This window comes from Perca fluviatilis, chromosome 1, assembly GCF_010015445.1.
Source record: "Perca fluviatilis chromosome 1, GENO_Pfluv_1.0, whole genome shotgun sequence".
Taxonomy (NCBI): domain Eukaryota; kingdom Metazoa; phylum Chordata; class Actinopteri; order Perciformes; family Percidae; genus Perca; species Perca fluviatilis.
In genome coordinates this window covers 41,818,619-41,835,371 of record NC_053112.1, presented here as the reverse complement: position 1 = coordinate 41,835,371, position 16,753 = coordinate 41,818,619, and the positions used below count along the sequence as shown (strand labels likewise).

Here is a 16,753-nt window from a genome sequence, read left to right as displayed (position 1 = left end):
TGCACACTTCCCACACAAGCAGGGATCTGGCAAACCTTCAGGTTTTGAGATTACAATCTCAGGGACTAATAAACTGCCCTTTCTTACAAAACCATAAGCATCTGCATTTAAGATCGAGGTGGCGTCTGTAAATGGTGCTTGGACCCAAAGCTGCTGTTGATAATAGGCTCTTTGTATATGTTTTCTTGCATTAGTTGAGGTACAAGCGGTCCTCTCAAAGTCCATCTTAAGGGCATTACTATCGAACGCAGGTCATCAAATGTCTCCATGTGCGTTGATGGTTTGAGACATTTGACCGAGAATGTTTCCGCCATTTGTATTGCACTGTCTGTTAGCTGTGGACAGTTGAAATTGAGAATCGGAGAAGAGTTGTCTGGTTTGCGCACAATGTTCAGAGCTGCAAGTTTGGTTGATATTTTGCTGGTTGTATCGCACCCAGTCATCACCCAGTTTTTCATTTTTCATTAGTTTTTATTTTGTTTTGACTTTTTGTTTTCAAATTCAGTTTAGGTTTAATTAGTTTTTAAAGCGGGTTTGCTAGTTTAGTTTACTTTTTATTTTTTGAAAATGCTTAGTTTTTATTAGTTTTAGTCTTTTTTTGTAATATGGGTTATTTGTCGGTCAGAAAAAGTACTGTGTAATAACTCAACAAAAACGTCATACAATTTTAGAAATATGTATTCACAATGTATTCAACGACACCAGTACATAAAATGTAGCATACATATGGTCATAAATATGTAAACCGTCTACACAAGTAAGTGCAAAATGTAAGTGACGTGTTCCAGGAAAAAAACCTAAATATCCAAAAGACTAAAGAAGACATACATGAACAGGTGTTTTGAACTTTGGTTCAAGTAAAGTGGCGAAGTCACTCGACTCACACAGTTGTGTAGACATCCCATTATCAATACACATATTAACTCACACTTTTAGTGTTCCGGCGTATTTACTAACCAACAGCTATTGGGTCGCTGGTGAAAGTCCTCCTATAGTGTTCTCTGTCCTGCTGTTGTCTCCGTCCTGCAGTATGGCCCTGTACCCATACATCCATGCCCTGTACCGGGGTTAGCTTCTGTTTCGGGGAAAGGGGGCTTTGCTTTCTCCTTTAACTTGTGCGCACTTCTTAAATTTACTTTCAAATTCGTGGGATTTTTCCCTGTAATAAATTGTCCACATATTTTACCACCTTCCACTGCAAGGCACTTGCTTTTATCTGACACAGTCGTAATCAAATAGGACTCTGTCGCTGTCTTACGACTTTCAGTACCGCCATGATGCCAGGCGACGAGGCAAGTTATTTCGTTCGTTTTTGTTAACGATTATAACCTTGCCCCACACTCGACAACCACACTGAACATCTACAGAAACAGAATTAAAAATCAAACCAAAATTCTTACATTTACACAGGGCTCGACATAATCAATGGCCCGGGGCCAGTAAAAAAGTATGTCGGGCTAGTTGATTGGTCTGCATCAGTAAACGTCATACAGAATGGCGCAAAGCGTGTGAATGTTAGCTAACATTTCACATTAGGTAATTTATAACCAATTTAATTTGGATACAAGCGTTGCATTTTGGACGATAGACGGGATTCTGAACAGCGATGCCTGCGCTGCGCACACACACACACACACAGCAGGGCCGAGGTGTGTGCGTTACTTCAATTTCAATTCAATTTTATTTATAGTATCAAATCATAACAAAAGTTATCTCGAGACACTTTACAGATAGAGTAGGTCTAGACCACACTCTATAATTTCCAAAACCCCAACAATTACAGTAATTCCATCAAGAGCAAGCATTAGCAGTGGCTATCGCGACAGGGGCAAGGAAAAACTCCCTTTTAGGAAGAAACCTCGGCAGACCCAGACTCTTGGTAGGCGGTGTCTGACGGGCCGGTTGGGGGTGTGATGAACAGTGGCGATAATAGTCACATTAAAGGTCACAGTGACCTCGAAGGTTATCGTGGAAGTTCATGTCATAGTAGGGCACATCGTGTCATACTGCAGTCCCCTATACCGGATCCAGACTACTCTGTGCATAGGAACATCACAGCAGGGCGTTGCGGGATGTAGCGTGGCGCTACAGAGCATGGGTGGATGCGGCGGATGCAGCAGGACGCAGCAGGATGCGGCCGGGAATTGCAGAGAATCGCAGAGCAAAGCTCTGCGATTCTCAAGAAGAAACAACAAGAAGAAAACATAAGGACTCCGGGGAGTAAACTCCCCAGAGCTAGATTAGTAACAAGCAATTCTGGGACAGGATGCATACAAAAGTAACAAGTAGAGATGAGAGAGCGTGTGTCACAGGAAGGAAAAAAGCCTCCCCTGCAGTCTAGAATTGTAATAGCATAACTAACTACGAGGAGAAGCAGGTGGGCCGGGTTAGGTGGACGCTGCAACTCCTCACTCCCTAACTATAAGCTTTATCAAAGAGGAGGGTTTTCAGTTTACTCTTAAATGTGGCGACGGTGTCTGCCCCTCGAACCCAGACTGGAAGCTGGTTCCACAGAAACGGAGCTTGATAGCTGAATGCCCTGGCCCCCAGTCTACTTCCAAAGACTCTAGGAACCTCAAGTAGCCCCGCATTCTGGGAGCGCAGTGCCCTAGTGGGACAATAAGGTACTAAGAGCTCTTCTAGGTATGATGGTGCTTGACCATTTAGAGCTTTGTAAGTCAGGAGGAGGATTTTAAATTCGATCCTAGATTTCACAGGAAGCCAATGCAGAGAAGCTAATACAGGAGAAATATGATCTCTTAGTTCTCGTCAGAACACGTGCTGCAGCATTCTGGATCAGCTGGAGAGTCTTAAGGCACTTATTTGGGCAACCTGATAATTACGAATTGCAGTAATCTAGTCTAGAAGTAACGAATGCATGGACTAGTTTTTCAGCATCGTTTTGAGACAGGATATTCCTAATTTTGGCAATGTTACGAAGATGGAAAAAGGCTATTCTTGAGGTTTGTTTTAAGTGGGCATTGAAGGATATATCCTGATCAAAAATAACTCCCAAATTTCGGACAGCAGTGCTGGAGGCCAGGACAATACCATCCAGAGGGGTTTTTGTTTTTTTTGGGTTTTTGTGTGTTTTTTTATGACCTAGAGGAAGCATATATAAGGAAAATAGAATTGGTCCAAGCACTGAGCCTTGAGGAACGCCATGGCTAACTTTGGAGGGTTTATCAGGGTTTAACCAGCTTAGAGCGATTCCTTTAATTCCAACTAAGTGTTCTAATCTCTGTAACAGGATTGTATGGTCAATAGTGTCAAATGCAGCACTAAGATCTAGTAAAACAAGAATGGAGAAAAGTCCTTTGTCTGCAGCTGTTAGAAGGTCGTTAGTAATTTTCACCAGTGCCGTCTCTGTGCTATGATTCTTTCTAAATCCTGATTGAAAATCATCAAATAAACTGTTGCTATGTAGAAAATCACATAACTGATTAGCAACCACCTTCTCAAGGATCTTGGATAGAAAGGGAAGGTTAGATATAGGTCTATAGTTTGCTAAGACCTCAGGATCTAGGGTGGGTTTTTTCAGAAGAGGTTTTATCACAGCTATTTTAAATGACTGCGGTACATAACCTGTTAATAAGGACATATTGATCATATCTAGTAGTGAAGTGTTTACCACGGGTAACGCTTCTTTGAGTAGCCTCGTTGGGATGGGGTCCAAGAGACAGGTAGATGGCTTAGCTGAGGATATCTTTAACATTAATTGTTGAAGGTCTATAGGATAAAAGCAGTCTAAGTATATGTCGGTACTAGTCGTTCGTTCTAGCGGTCCTGTATTTAAAGATGAACTGTTAGAAGTTAAGGGCAAAAGGTGATTAATTTTATCTCTAATTGTTATAATTTTATCATTAAAGAAGCTCATGAAGTCATCACTACTCAGTGCTAGAGGAATAGATGGCTCAGTAGAGCTGTGACTGTCTGTCAGCCTGGCTACAGTGCTGAAAAGAAACCTTGGGTTGTTCTTATTTTCTTCTATTAGTGAAGAGTAATAGTCTGATCTGGCTTTTCGTAAGGCCTTCCTATAGGTTTTGAGACTTTCTTGCCAATCCAAACGTGATTCTTCCACTTTGGTGGAGCGCCACTTACTTTCGAGGTTTCGCGAGATTTGTTTTAATTTGCGAGTTTGGGAGTTATACCAAGGAGCTGTTTTCCTTTGCTTTATCGTCTTCTTTTTGAGAGGAGCGACAGAGTCTAAGGTCGTCCGTAGGCAAGTCGTAGCACCGTCTACAAATGTATCAATTTGAGAGGGACTGAGGTTAACATAGAGGTCTTCTGTTATGTTAAGGCATGACATAGAGTCAAATGCTGTTGTAATCTCTTCCTTAAATTTAGCTATAGCACTGTCAGATAGGCATCTAGTGTAGAAGCTATTATCTAGTTTAGTATGGTCAGGTAGCAAGAATTCAAAAGTAATTAAAAAATGATCTGATAATACCAAATTCTGCGGAAATATTATTAAATCCTCAATTTCAATACCATATGCCAGCACAAGGTCGAGGGTGTGGTTAAAACAGTGCATCGCCTTGTGCACACTCTGACTCTGACTTCACGCAGCACATGTAACTGACTGGAAACGATACCTAGGATTATTTACCGCTGATGGCGCAGATGAACTAACGCTACACTCGTTACTGTAAGTGGCCTACAATAAAACATCCATGATTAAAGAGCCAATACTTATCAATACTCACCTACCTGTTCTACAGGCATAACATGTAGAAACTGATATTTCAGTCTGCGCTGTCCACTCTTGTCCACCGCGCTGTGCAAACACAGCTCTACTCTCATACCTGCAAACTAGTTGCTTTTTGGCAAAAATCGCTGTTTTGAATGGGAAAATGTCATCAACGTGAATCGTGTAGATCCGAAGAGTTTTTATTTGGCGGGGGGGTAAATGGCATATGACGGTTATCTACCGGACCGAATAGCAACATGGATTTCTCTGCCTTATTTAGGTGCTACTTAAATGGTGGTGGTGGTGTCACCTTTTTCAGACCTTTTTGAGTTTGCAGGTATGTACTATGACTTTTTACAACCAAGGCAAACAGTGTTCCAGCCAATAACCGACAAGAAGGAGTTGGTTGAGTCATTTATTGCATTGTGGTTGGCACGGTTTGTTTTTGTTTCTGTTTGTGGAGCCGGAGCTGTGTTCAGGGGACGGCAGCTAGCGGATAGTGAGATGTTTGCTGTATGTGACGAAAAATGTAGCCTAGAAAACGTGTCCCATCACTTAGAGCACCTTTAAGTAGCCTATCTAGTTATCATTATGGATTTCCCATGTTTTTTAGGAGTTTGCTTACACTAATACATGTAAAAAATATAGCATTAATTTATTAAGAAAGTGAAAATATCAAACAAGAAGATGCATTTATTTTCTTTATTTGAAAGTCCGGCCCCCAGAGTGTCTGCTTAAAAAAATTCTGGCCCTTGGAAAAATGTAGTTGATGACCCCTGGTCTAGCTTTACTGCTAATGGCACAACATACAGTGGCAGTGGCTAGCTGGATTATAAACATTTTCTGAAGCTTCGTGGTAGGTGCAGCGTATATTTTCCTGCTTTTTATCTGCTCACTTATGATATTTCTTTCAGGGCCAGTAAAAATGTAGAAGGGGCCAGCAAAACTCTGATCTACTGGCCCCGGGGGCCAATGGGGATTTTTGTTTTATGTTGAGCCCTGACTTACACTACATGGTCATTGTAAACATTGTGATCACCTCCAGAAAATCTGTAGCTTCAAGAGTTTATATGCACGCATATTTAATGAGATATTGCCTAATTTGCATATTTTATTTTTAAGACAAAGTGTAATACAAAAAGTATTTCTCTTAATAAGAAGATTAAACTGGTAGAAATGTATGAGGATATCTATAAAGGGAAAAAAAAGTCCCATTCACCTGTAGTGTGATAATAGTGTCACCTATTATGGTCATTTTCAGGACTTTCGTCCCGGGTAGAGATTTTGGCACACATCCCAAGTTGTTCAATATTAGTCTATAACAGTTGAGATATTCTCCGCTAAATGAAGCACATACATATCTTACCCAGGACCTAGACTACCTAGGACGGTTTCCAGCAGCGGTGCTGAAATGGTAGTAGGGTACTAGTCCAGTCATTTTATGAAAAAAAGGTAGGACTAATTGCAACAGAAGCAAACTCAACTGATTTTGTATCCTCAATGTGTCCTGAGTAAGGGGAATAAAAGCCCTGAAGAATCCCATTAGGGGAAAGTTTAGAAAAAGACCCAAATATAGCCTATTCTTTTTCTCACGTGACTAGGGTAAACATTTTAACTTTTAGATATCCCCATGAAAATGACTGAGTTGATTACTTACATCAGGACAAACAATTTTTTTTTTAATTTTTTAGTTTTTTGAAATTGTTTAACATGGGCAAACGGTGCGTGCTAATTTGCATAAATACCACAACAGATCTAAACATTGGGTATAGCCAGGTGAAATGTCGTGTTGAATCTTGTTGACATATAACAGTAAAAGACTTAATGTTAAGGTCTGAATGGAACCCATTTAGGCTATCCATCTGCCCAGAATCTCATCTTAATTCTCGTCACAGGCCATCTGCATTGAGTTTGTGCAGCTCACCAATAATAGTCGTACCACAGCTCAACACACATCCAGATGTTCCCAATAAATTGTAGTTCATCACCAGGTATGTTTTATTACTGTAGGTTGAACACATTTTATCATCACCGCATTTCTTTTCTTTTTTCACTATTTTGCTGGCGAAACATCTTTAGGAACCAAAAAAGTCTACTGGCGCTCCCTGGGCCGCAGAACACGCTGCCTTTTCTGGGCAACAGCGGGCACACAGCGCTACATAGAGCCGGAAATCTGAGTGGGTGGACGGTGTCGGATCTGCATGTGCAGAGCACCGGAACAAAAACATCGACAGTATGATAATAACATCCAAAACACAAGATTCACTCACAGTGAATCTGATTTATCAGGGGTTTCTGTGACATGACAAATAGTTTTAAAGTACTGATGTTTTAAAATACACAGAGCTGAAGGATTGTAGCCCTGTAGCGATTGGAAAAGTTGCGTCAAAGTAGCCCCCTTTGGCAGATGGAACAGCTGAACACACTCGTGGCATTCTTTCTACAATGGAAACTTGTCTTCTGATTCTGTTGTGGCTTTGCGTCTGCCAGATCTCTTCCTGTCAGTTTCCCCCAGTTTCTAAGTGCTTTTTGATGGTGAAGAATACTGTACTCACTGACACCTTGACTTTCTTCGCAATTTCTCTGTAGGAAAGACCAACATTCTTAAGTGTTATGATGGTCTGTCTCTCTTCCATTGTTAATTGCCTTTTTCCCGCCATTTTTATGGCAACACACTACTTTCTGCCATACAATACTGTTCAAATAATGCTCACGAGAGTGTGTTCCAACCATAGATATAGAACAATAGATATGACATGTAATTCTGACTTGCCATTCCAGGATGGAAGCACTTGGCGGCCATCTTACCAGGGTTAAGTTTTAGAATTTGCTTCCATTGGAATCAATGGGGAAAGAGGCTCATGTTGTCTTTATTATTCTTATATTTTTCTGTGCCTTTCTAGAAAGAAACAAAAAGTAGAGCTTTGGGTGGAATTTTGATTGATATAGCTCCAAGAGAACAAGTAAATTGTTCAATTATGAAGATAATCTCATAATTTTGCATTTATATTGCCGGTAATAATTTTATTTTTTCAATTTTGCATGAACTTAATATGTAAAAACTGTCTTTGGTATTCTGAATGGCTAATATACATTAAACAATATTTTTAATGTCAATCTCAACTATGAGACCACATTTCCCCTCCTGTTTAGCGTTTGTTTTCTTACTGTCAACCGGCCAGCGTGGAGTTAGTTAAGACGATGAGCGGAGTAGTTGAAGAGCCTCGCTAGCTTCAATGAGTTTTTGTTGATAAAGACTATAATGACTTCACCAGAACTGCTGATGGACTTGTCGCAATTTTCATTGCGCTAACGTTATGGGAATTACATTTACGATAGTACTTGCTGCCGAAGTAGGAAGTCTTTCTTTACGTTACTTTACCTCATCAAGACATGGATTATTAAGTTTTAATTTGCTTTACTGAAAGGAAAATCGTGTAAAGGCATGAGGTAAGCTGACAACAATAGATAGTTAATAGAATAGTTAATATATGATGACTGACAGCAGGATTCAACATGGCTAATGTTTGGGGAGCTAACGTTGTCTGGTGAAAATGTACCGTTAAGTGCGGCTGGTCTGTTAGGCTCCGTGTTGCTGGATGTGGCTACTGTTGATTTGTGGAACGTAACTTTACTCTATGTGTAACGTTACAGTACTTGTCGTTAACTTTAATTTAACTGAAAACTTAACACAGATTGAGTGAAATCAGCCGCAGCAGTCAATGTATGTATGTCAATATTAACGTGTTAAAAAAACTGTTATAACGTTAACGTTACTAAATGTCTTATTTGAGGTAAAAAATCAATCAACTAAAACGATGTTTGCTGTTCATAAATGATGTTAAGATCCAGCTAGCAATCACCACTAACTGACATCTCAGCCGGTCTGTTAACAGTTGCTAGGCAACGTAACTAGCTAGCTAGCTAGTTCACCAACTTTTCTGTATTTATAATTAAAAAAAGAAGAGAAAAATACTCTATCTACTCCTACTGGCGTGTGGAAGGTGATGGCAGCCTCCTGGTCTCTGTGGTCCTTCTGGTAAAGCAGTTAGGTGCTGCACAGCTGATAACCATACTGGCTGCCTATAGGTGACAATTGTAAACAGTACCCTAGTAAGATGGCCGACAGTTATGCCATAAGTTATGACGTCATGTCATATCTATTGTTCTATATCTATGGTTCCAACAATACTTTTATACAAACAGAGGGGGGTTGTAAGTAATCCAGACAAGTTGGAACACCTGTGGGAATTGGTAGCACCAACTTTCAAAGCTTGATCAACCTCCATTGCTGCAGAACAGCTTTACATTGTTTACCAATTTCTTGTTCCCTGAAAAATTATTTTTCCGTTTTGGGTAACCTTACTTTTTTTTTTTTAACCTCAGGCAGTTCACCACTTACATTTGCACCATTTCAAGCTATTCATTGGTAGCCTGACATGGTCATACTCTGATTCTAGTCAGATGTGAGTCTGAAACCGCTCCATTGGACTGTGATTATGGGGCGTGTTCGTTCTAACTTCCGACTTTTAGATATTTTTTTTTTTAAGCTGGATATATCATTTGTTGCGTGTAAATATAAATGTGGATAACGTTAGTGATAGTGACATGCTTGCTACATTTGCATTTCTAGATATGAATCGGCGAAAACACGTTTTATTTATTTCTCTGATTCACGGCTTTGTTCTAACGCCGCTGGCGGAAGAATATAGTACTTGGGCGGAGTGATATGCTCGCAGCAAGCCTATCTGAGAATATAGTTCCCGGTTTGTTTACGGATAGAAGATGGCTGTGTCTCATTGTCTCGTTGTTTTTTGTACACGCTGTGACTCTACAAATCACAACATGTAAATAGGAACATGTTGGCGTTATTTGGTCACTTATTCGGAGCAGTAGGATTGTTGGAACCAGTTACCTGCAGGATCTGTGCTGGGCTAAGCTAATGCTGGATCCGTCAGACAGCGTTACAGCACGCACGGAGATGAGAAGGGTATGTATCAACTTGTCTTACTTTGGGGGTTACGGTGAACAAGCTAAATTCCCAATAAGTCGGCGTGTTCCTTTTAAGGTGCTGACACACAAGGCCGATTATCGGCCGTTGGACAGTCTGGCGAGGTCAGTGATTCGAATCTGTTCAGTGTGTCCCGTGCCGTCGTCAGTCTGGGGGGCTGTCGTTTTCGCCGACCTGACGTTCACTCGGCGGTAGGGCAGTCGGCACTCACCTGGAAATGACGAGGGAATGAGGTGATTAGAGTCTCTCAAAATCTGACGAAAATCTTTTAAACTGACCTTTGTTGAGCTGAAATGAAGACAGATTCAGCAACTGCATGGCCTATTTCTCGCTTAAAATGTTTTCAGAAACACTTTTCGGTGAACTATTTTAGTACAATATGACATCGTATTCTGAAGGGCCGCCATGACAGTCTGGCTTTGAATTTCCGGAGAAAACAAACCCATGTGACGCGTTCGTCCAGTCAGCTGCCGGTTTTCATTTCTTGGGCAACAATACAGATTAGCGCCGCCTGCTGTTATAGAGATGTATTACGTCTCGTCTCATCTTGTCAGTGTGTTCTGTGGCACTTTTTGGACCAACACGGGGAGACTGATCATTTCGACTGGCATTTCGACGGTCGGCCGTCGGCCCGGTGTGTCCACACCTTTTTAAGGGAACCAACCAACTGAAACGTTCTCCTGTGGTTGCACTGTACCTCCACACAACGTTCCCGTTCGGTTGTTTTTGGTTGTTCTGAGTGCGGTTTTGAAAATGTTTATTTATACCAGCTCCATTTATGTTTTTGAAGTAGAATATAAAAGGTTTGCAGTCACTTGATTTAGATTCACTCAAAAATGGTTGAAATACTGCCATTGACTAAAACATATGCTGACTACACTTCACCGACGGTGTTATAACGCAAGATAGGACAAAGATACCAAGAAAGACATTCTCGGCTGTCAACAGTAAAGACTTTCCTCTGCTCAAGACTGCTAGCCCGAATGCTAACGCGGGAAACAAGTTAGCTTTACACCGCTAGCTATGCTGCGAGCGCTGCTAGCCCTATGGATACATCAAAGTTGGCGACAGAGACTGAGCCTTCCCTCTGTGATGTTTTAACCATCATAAGGAACCTGGACAACAAGGTGGGAGATTTTGGTAAACAACTTAAAGAAAGCTCCGACATGGTTGCCAGCATGATACATCCGAGGGATGTATGGATGTATGCATGTATGCTGTAAAGCCTGTTACGTAATTAGTGTATTCCAAAACTGCCGGGGCTATTGGCTCAAGCTAAACAATGGAGCTAGGTAGCTAGCTAATGTTAATGTAATATCTCATGTGTCCCTGAGAGCCGATGTGGGTTTAGGGTTTAACACTTATCTTACGATGCATCCGAGGGCTGTATGCTGTAAAGCCTGTAATGTGGATGAGAGATAAAGCCATGGATGTATTAAGAGAAGCTCTATTCACAAAACTGCAGGCTAACCTAGCACGACATAATGATTACACTAGGGATGCACCGAATATTCGGCCACCGGTTTTCGGCCGAAATACTTTTATCACCGAAACAATACGGCCGAAATGTTGTGATGACGCAAACAGAAACTGCGAACTGCACGTGTGTCAGTACCCGATCTGTTCCACCTGCAAAGCGTCTCCTAAGCAAAGAGGTTGAGACGGACCACGGAGTGAAAACAATGAAATGTACGCTCTAAGAGTCTGTCGGCACACGTTTCAGTGAGATCTATTTGGATCCTCTGCACTTCTATGGCGTTATATATGTGTCACATTCCTGAGCGAGTAATTGTATGTTTTGAGCGCAGAGAACTATATTTTGCAAGCACATTACATTACATTTTGAACAGAAATTAACACTCGCAAAAAATTATTTAGTTTGAGTAAACAAAAACCTATTTTGGGCACAATAAATGTATTTGCATGTCTTTCTCTGCTCGCAGGTAAAAGCTGCTGCGCTCCGGTCCTGTCTCCCTTGCTCTCAACCTCTTCTCTCTGCGTGCTCAACTCTAGACACGCTCGCTCAGATTTTCACAGCGTTACAAGTGTGCCACAAAACCAACCAATCGCAGAATCAAAAGGTCAATTCTGATTGGCTGTTCACCTCCAATTAGATCGCAAGTAGCAGGAAAGACATATCTACAGGGAAACAGTTTTTGACACAACACCTGCAGTGATTCCCCAGCAAGGGGTATCTCTGCTGTAGCTAGTGGGTACTTGGAAAGATTGTGGAGCAGCTTAACTAATCAAAATAATTTAATTATGATTGATTTAAAACAATATATCAGCTGAAACAGCTCAACACATATGTTTAAACATATAGCGAAGTAATCAATGGTAGAAATAAAAAGCTAAAAGTGGCCTACTGACTTAGCTAACAGTTTAAATGATTAGTTAAAAGTAATGTATGACTTTTAAAACATTAACCACACTTCAAGTAAAAGGCCAAGCTAGTAGAATTTCTGACCAAACCAACCTAAATGTCTATAGTTCAATTGCATGAAAATGTAAGAATATTCACTTTAATAGGATAGTGTGAACACATTGGGAATTGACGGGGTGGGTATGTGAGTTAATATGACAGGGATGTGGGGGAACCTCAGACCAGAAGGGTTGGAAAGCACTGATCCACAGTATTTTATATTATTGACCGACCGGTATATTACAGACATGCCTTAATAGTTGTGTTAATCACAACACCGTTTTTTTAATTACATATCTCCGTGTGTGACTAACATCATCCTTCACAAGAAATCTAACATTAGCTAGCCCAGCATGGATACAGTCTATGCATCCAACATATTCATCTGAACAAACCTAAAAGGTCACAATACAGCCACTTAAAAGAAGTTTGTAATACTGGTTACATCGATGTGGTGTTTTATTAACCTTAATTCTTTAAGGTTGGTTCAATTGACTTGCAAAGTAGCTATCCGTCTGTTAACGTTAGCTAGCTAGCTAGCTTATTTATGTCAAAAAAGCAGTAGCTAACGAACGTTACTGCCAAGATATGATTTCATTTTAAGACAGATGACAACACTTGACGCAGTCTTATAACACCTCTCTGGTCTCTCGTGAAATCATATCTTGGCAGTAGTTGGCTAACGTTTCTGCTTTTGAGATAAATTAGCATTAGCAACGGATAGCTCATTCGCAAGCTAATATAGCAACATAATTCAGGTTAATAAAATACGGTAATGTAACCAAAGTATTAAAAACTACTTACATGTGGCTATAGTGTGACAGGCCTACTTGTTGTCTAGTTCGCGATGCAGACCTAACTTAGCTAGTTACAGTGCTGCGAGGCCTGTTCAGATGACATGTCGGCTGCTGTGTGTGAGCTAGCTCGATTGCTTGTGAAGGATGAGTCAAACATAAGGAGATATGAGTCAAACAAAACGGCATTATAGTACACACAAATATTAAGACATTTCTGTGATATAGCTATGTCAATAATACAAAACACTGACCGAAATGTGTTTTAATCCAGTAACATTAGTCGAACAGCTCCACTGTAGACGGTATTTGCCGTACCAACAAGTGTTGACTGAAAAAGACGGTTCCTCCTTGATTTTTGTTTCCTGATATTGCAATCTAATTGGAGACGAACAGCCAATCAGAATTGACCTTTTGATTCTGCGATTGGTTGGTTTTGTGGCACACCTGTAACGCTGTGAAAATCTGAGCGAGCGTGTCTAGAGTTGAGCGCGCAGAGAGAAGAGGTTGAGAGCGAGGGAGACAGGACCGGAGCGCAGCAGCTTACATTTATTGTGCCCGAAATAGGTTTTTGTTTACTCAAACTAAATAATTTTTTGCGAGTGTTAATTTCTGTTCAAAATGTAATGTAATTTGCTTGCAAAATATAGTTCTCTGCGCTCAAAACATACAATTACTCGCTCAGGAATGTGACACATATATAACGCCATACACTTCATCGCGACTGTACTTGATCCGCGTTAAAGACCATTACTTGGATGCGGAAATAAAGCAGGGCGCACGAGGAAATGATCCAGGCCGCGATGGATGCGGAGAACCCGCGTGGAGACGGAGCAGCGCACGAAGGAGCGCCCAGCGCAGGAGGAGATCAGAGCGCAGAAAAAAAGACTTGTCTCTCTGCACCAGACGAGGGGCATGCACCTGTCAGATATGTTCAGTGAAATCCTGCAAGAAAGTGCCTCAAATAATAATAATAATAATAGGTAAGCTATTCTGTTCTTAGGCTAATATACTGTATGTGACTATCAGATTGTAGCCATATTTCTGCTAGATATTTTTTTAATTAAACTTTAATATTAATTTATACAATTGCACTGCCTTGATTTTAGTAAAGTTAGTACAGTTATAGCCATAAATGCAATGGTACTAATAATTGGCATAATTTATTTCGGTTTCGGTTTTCGGTCTTGGTTTCCTCTTTTTCGGTTTTCGGTTTCAGCCAAGAATTTTCATTTCGGTGCATCCCTAGATTACACCTACTTGGTTGTCTAATTACATCCATTGTTTATTTAAATAATGTTAATGGTAAGACTAGGGCTGCAGCTATCGATTATTTTAGTAATCGAATATTCTACCGATTATTCCATCGATTAATCGAGTAATCGGATAAGAAATACTTAGTAAGAAATACTTAGTAAACAGCAACAGTAAATGTTTATTATTGCTGTTTACTAAAAAAAAGGAAACCTGTCGCTTGTGTATATATACATTTTTTATTGCCAAATTCCAAGACCCTTAAAAAAAAATACATTACATTAGTACATTTTTGGTGGCCCAAATGTTAATATTTTTCACCCCATTCCCTTCTCTGGCTCTTTGCACTGGATATGCAAAAGAGCTGTTCACTGACCTGAGGGTAAATGTGACTGTACAAAGCTTACAGGGCCATTCAACTACACTGTTCTGGGGGACACATTTTCAGAAGCCCAATATACAGTGAGGAGCATAGATATATCTATGGTGAGGAGAAAGAATAAAGAATGCATGATGACGTCATTCACGTGCATATTAAGTAGCCATGCTGGGGGGAGGAGCCGGTTTGTCTCCGACAGCAGCTAAGTTTCCAAAGATTAGAAGCAAACTAATAAACAGACTACAAACCGACAGCTTTAGTTTTAGCTTGGTAAAACAATGCTATTAGCACAGTAGCATGCTGTAGGCTAGTTGTGTAAAACATCGCTATTAGCAGAGTAGCATGCTGTAGGCTAGTTGTGTAAAACATCGCTATTAGCAGAGTAGCATGCTGTAGGCTAATTGTGTAAACAGAGAGCAGCAGACGTTAGCTACCTTGTGTCGGGTTCGCTCCGTGGAATGGATGAGTACACTGGATGTTTGAAGAAGAAGTGCAAACCTCTTGTGCGCTAGTAATAATCCTCCGTGCAGAAACACAGTGAGCCGTACAACCTTAATTACACTGATTTAACGAAGCTTCAAGGCAAAGAATTTTGCTTCAAGGATTTTTTGTAATCGAATTATTCGAGTTATACGAGGAATCGTTTCAGGCCTAGGTAAGACCTCTTAAGCACAGACTACATTATTTACACTTCAAATATTCTTTTTGCAATCAGTACAAATTGTATGGTCTTTTATTTCAGATGAATCCGTTCCACAAGCAAGAAAGCATTCCAGGACGGAGCGTGTGTCTGGAAGCCCTGTTCGTAAGTTAACGTTCATGCATGCATTTAAAGTGATGGTTGGAGTATTTATCCTTCATGCACGATGACCTCGAAATACAAACACCCCCGAAGCTTTTTCACCTTTCGTCTAACACCGGGCAAGTTAGGCGTGAGAGTGCGCGTTAGGCGATAGCGGGGGCTAATGGACCAACGTTTTTATCTTAAATGACCCCACTAATAATGCCCGAAATGATACCAAAGGTCTACACTAGTGTGTGTATATATGGGTTATGCTCTCATAAAACGATGGATTGGAAAGTTTGTAAGTACACCAGAAGTTTATGAACACTTGCCTGCTCTCTTCTGCTCTCTGTTGCTGTTGCTGCTGCTACCTGCAGTTAGACGAGTGCTTAGGGCCGTCTATAAATTACTACACCGAAAAGAGATACAACAAAAATATTTATAAATTCAATGATTAAATAAGGTAATGTCTCCAAACTTACCTCAATTATTACTTGTCTCCTGCTAGTTATATTACAGCACTTACTTTAAAAAATAAGTTAAATTAAAAAATATTTTTGTTGCATCTCTTTTCGGTGTTGTAATTTGTAGATGTCCCTAAGCACTCGTCTCACAGCAGCAACAACAACAGCAGAGAGCAGAAGCCAGCAGGAAAGTGTTATTTACATAAATTTCTGGTGTACTTACAAACTTTCCAATCCATCGTTTTATGAGTGCATAACCTACTAGTGTAGACCTTTTGGTATCATTTCGGGCATTATTAGTGGGGTCATTTAAGAGACACAAATGTGGGTCCATTAGCCCCGCGCTAAGCTATTCAGCGGCTAACGCTACTCTACGCTAACTCACCCAATGTTAGACCCAGGTGAAAAAAGCTTCTGGGGGGGTGTTTGGCTCGAGGTCATGGTGCAAAGGACCCTAGGGTGAATTACTCCGAACCATCACTTTAAGAAATCAGTCATATATCCTACCATGGAACTACTCAAACTGGTGCATATCATGTGGCTGTTCTGATGAGTTTGTCTCTTCCTGCCCTTTTTCAGGTCAGCAGATGTCACTGCCTCCACCACCTGAATGTAAGTTTATTTTTATTTTTTATTTTTTTTGCGATTGTCTAACTGTACGTACACACCGCCGCCGACTTGAGCTTCTAAAGTTACCGCAAGTGACTCATTTTTAATGGAAGCTGGCTTCTCTCGGCTGCAAGGAGAGGCAAATCTGTCAGCGTCGCGTTTTGGGTGTTTTGAGCGACCAGAGCGTCAATCAGAAAGTTGACAGTATGTCAAATTTATGGTAATGAGCTATGACGCGGTTCAGCGGCAAGCAGCGGCAAACGCCAGCAACCAATCGGAATATAGATGTCCTTCACGCTGGCTGATTCCGGAGAAACCTACAATGTAAACTTTCGTTCCTACCAAA

At 40.7% G+C, this 16,753-nt stretch overlaps 1 protein-coding gene across 5 annotated transcripts in view; it reads left to right on the top strand.

Moving 5' to 3' along the window:
• The window catches only part of LOC120565590 (zinc finger protein 239-like), a 36,383-nt gene that overhangs the window by 6,317 nt on the left and 13,313 nt on the right, over nucleotides 1-16,753 (top strand). For 2 of the 5 annotated variants that reach the window (XR_005640273.1, XR_005640271.1), the window contains exons 2-3: nucleotides 15,293-15,355; nucleotides 16,378-16,410. The exons of 2 other annotated variants lie outside the window; for them this stretch is intronic. The gene's annotated coding sequence lies outside the window, so the exon portion shown is untranslated. Of the gene's footprint in view, nucleotides 1-15,175; nucleotides 15,206-15,292; nucleotides 15,356-16,377; nucleotides 16,411-16,753 lie in introns of those variants that run through there. One more of the 5 variants, XR_005640272.1, reaches the window with a different exon arrangement.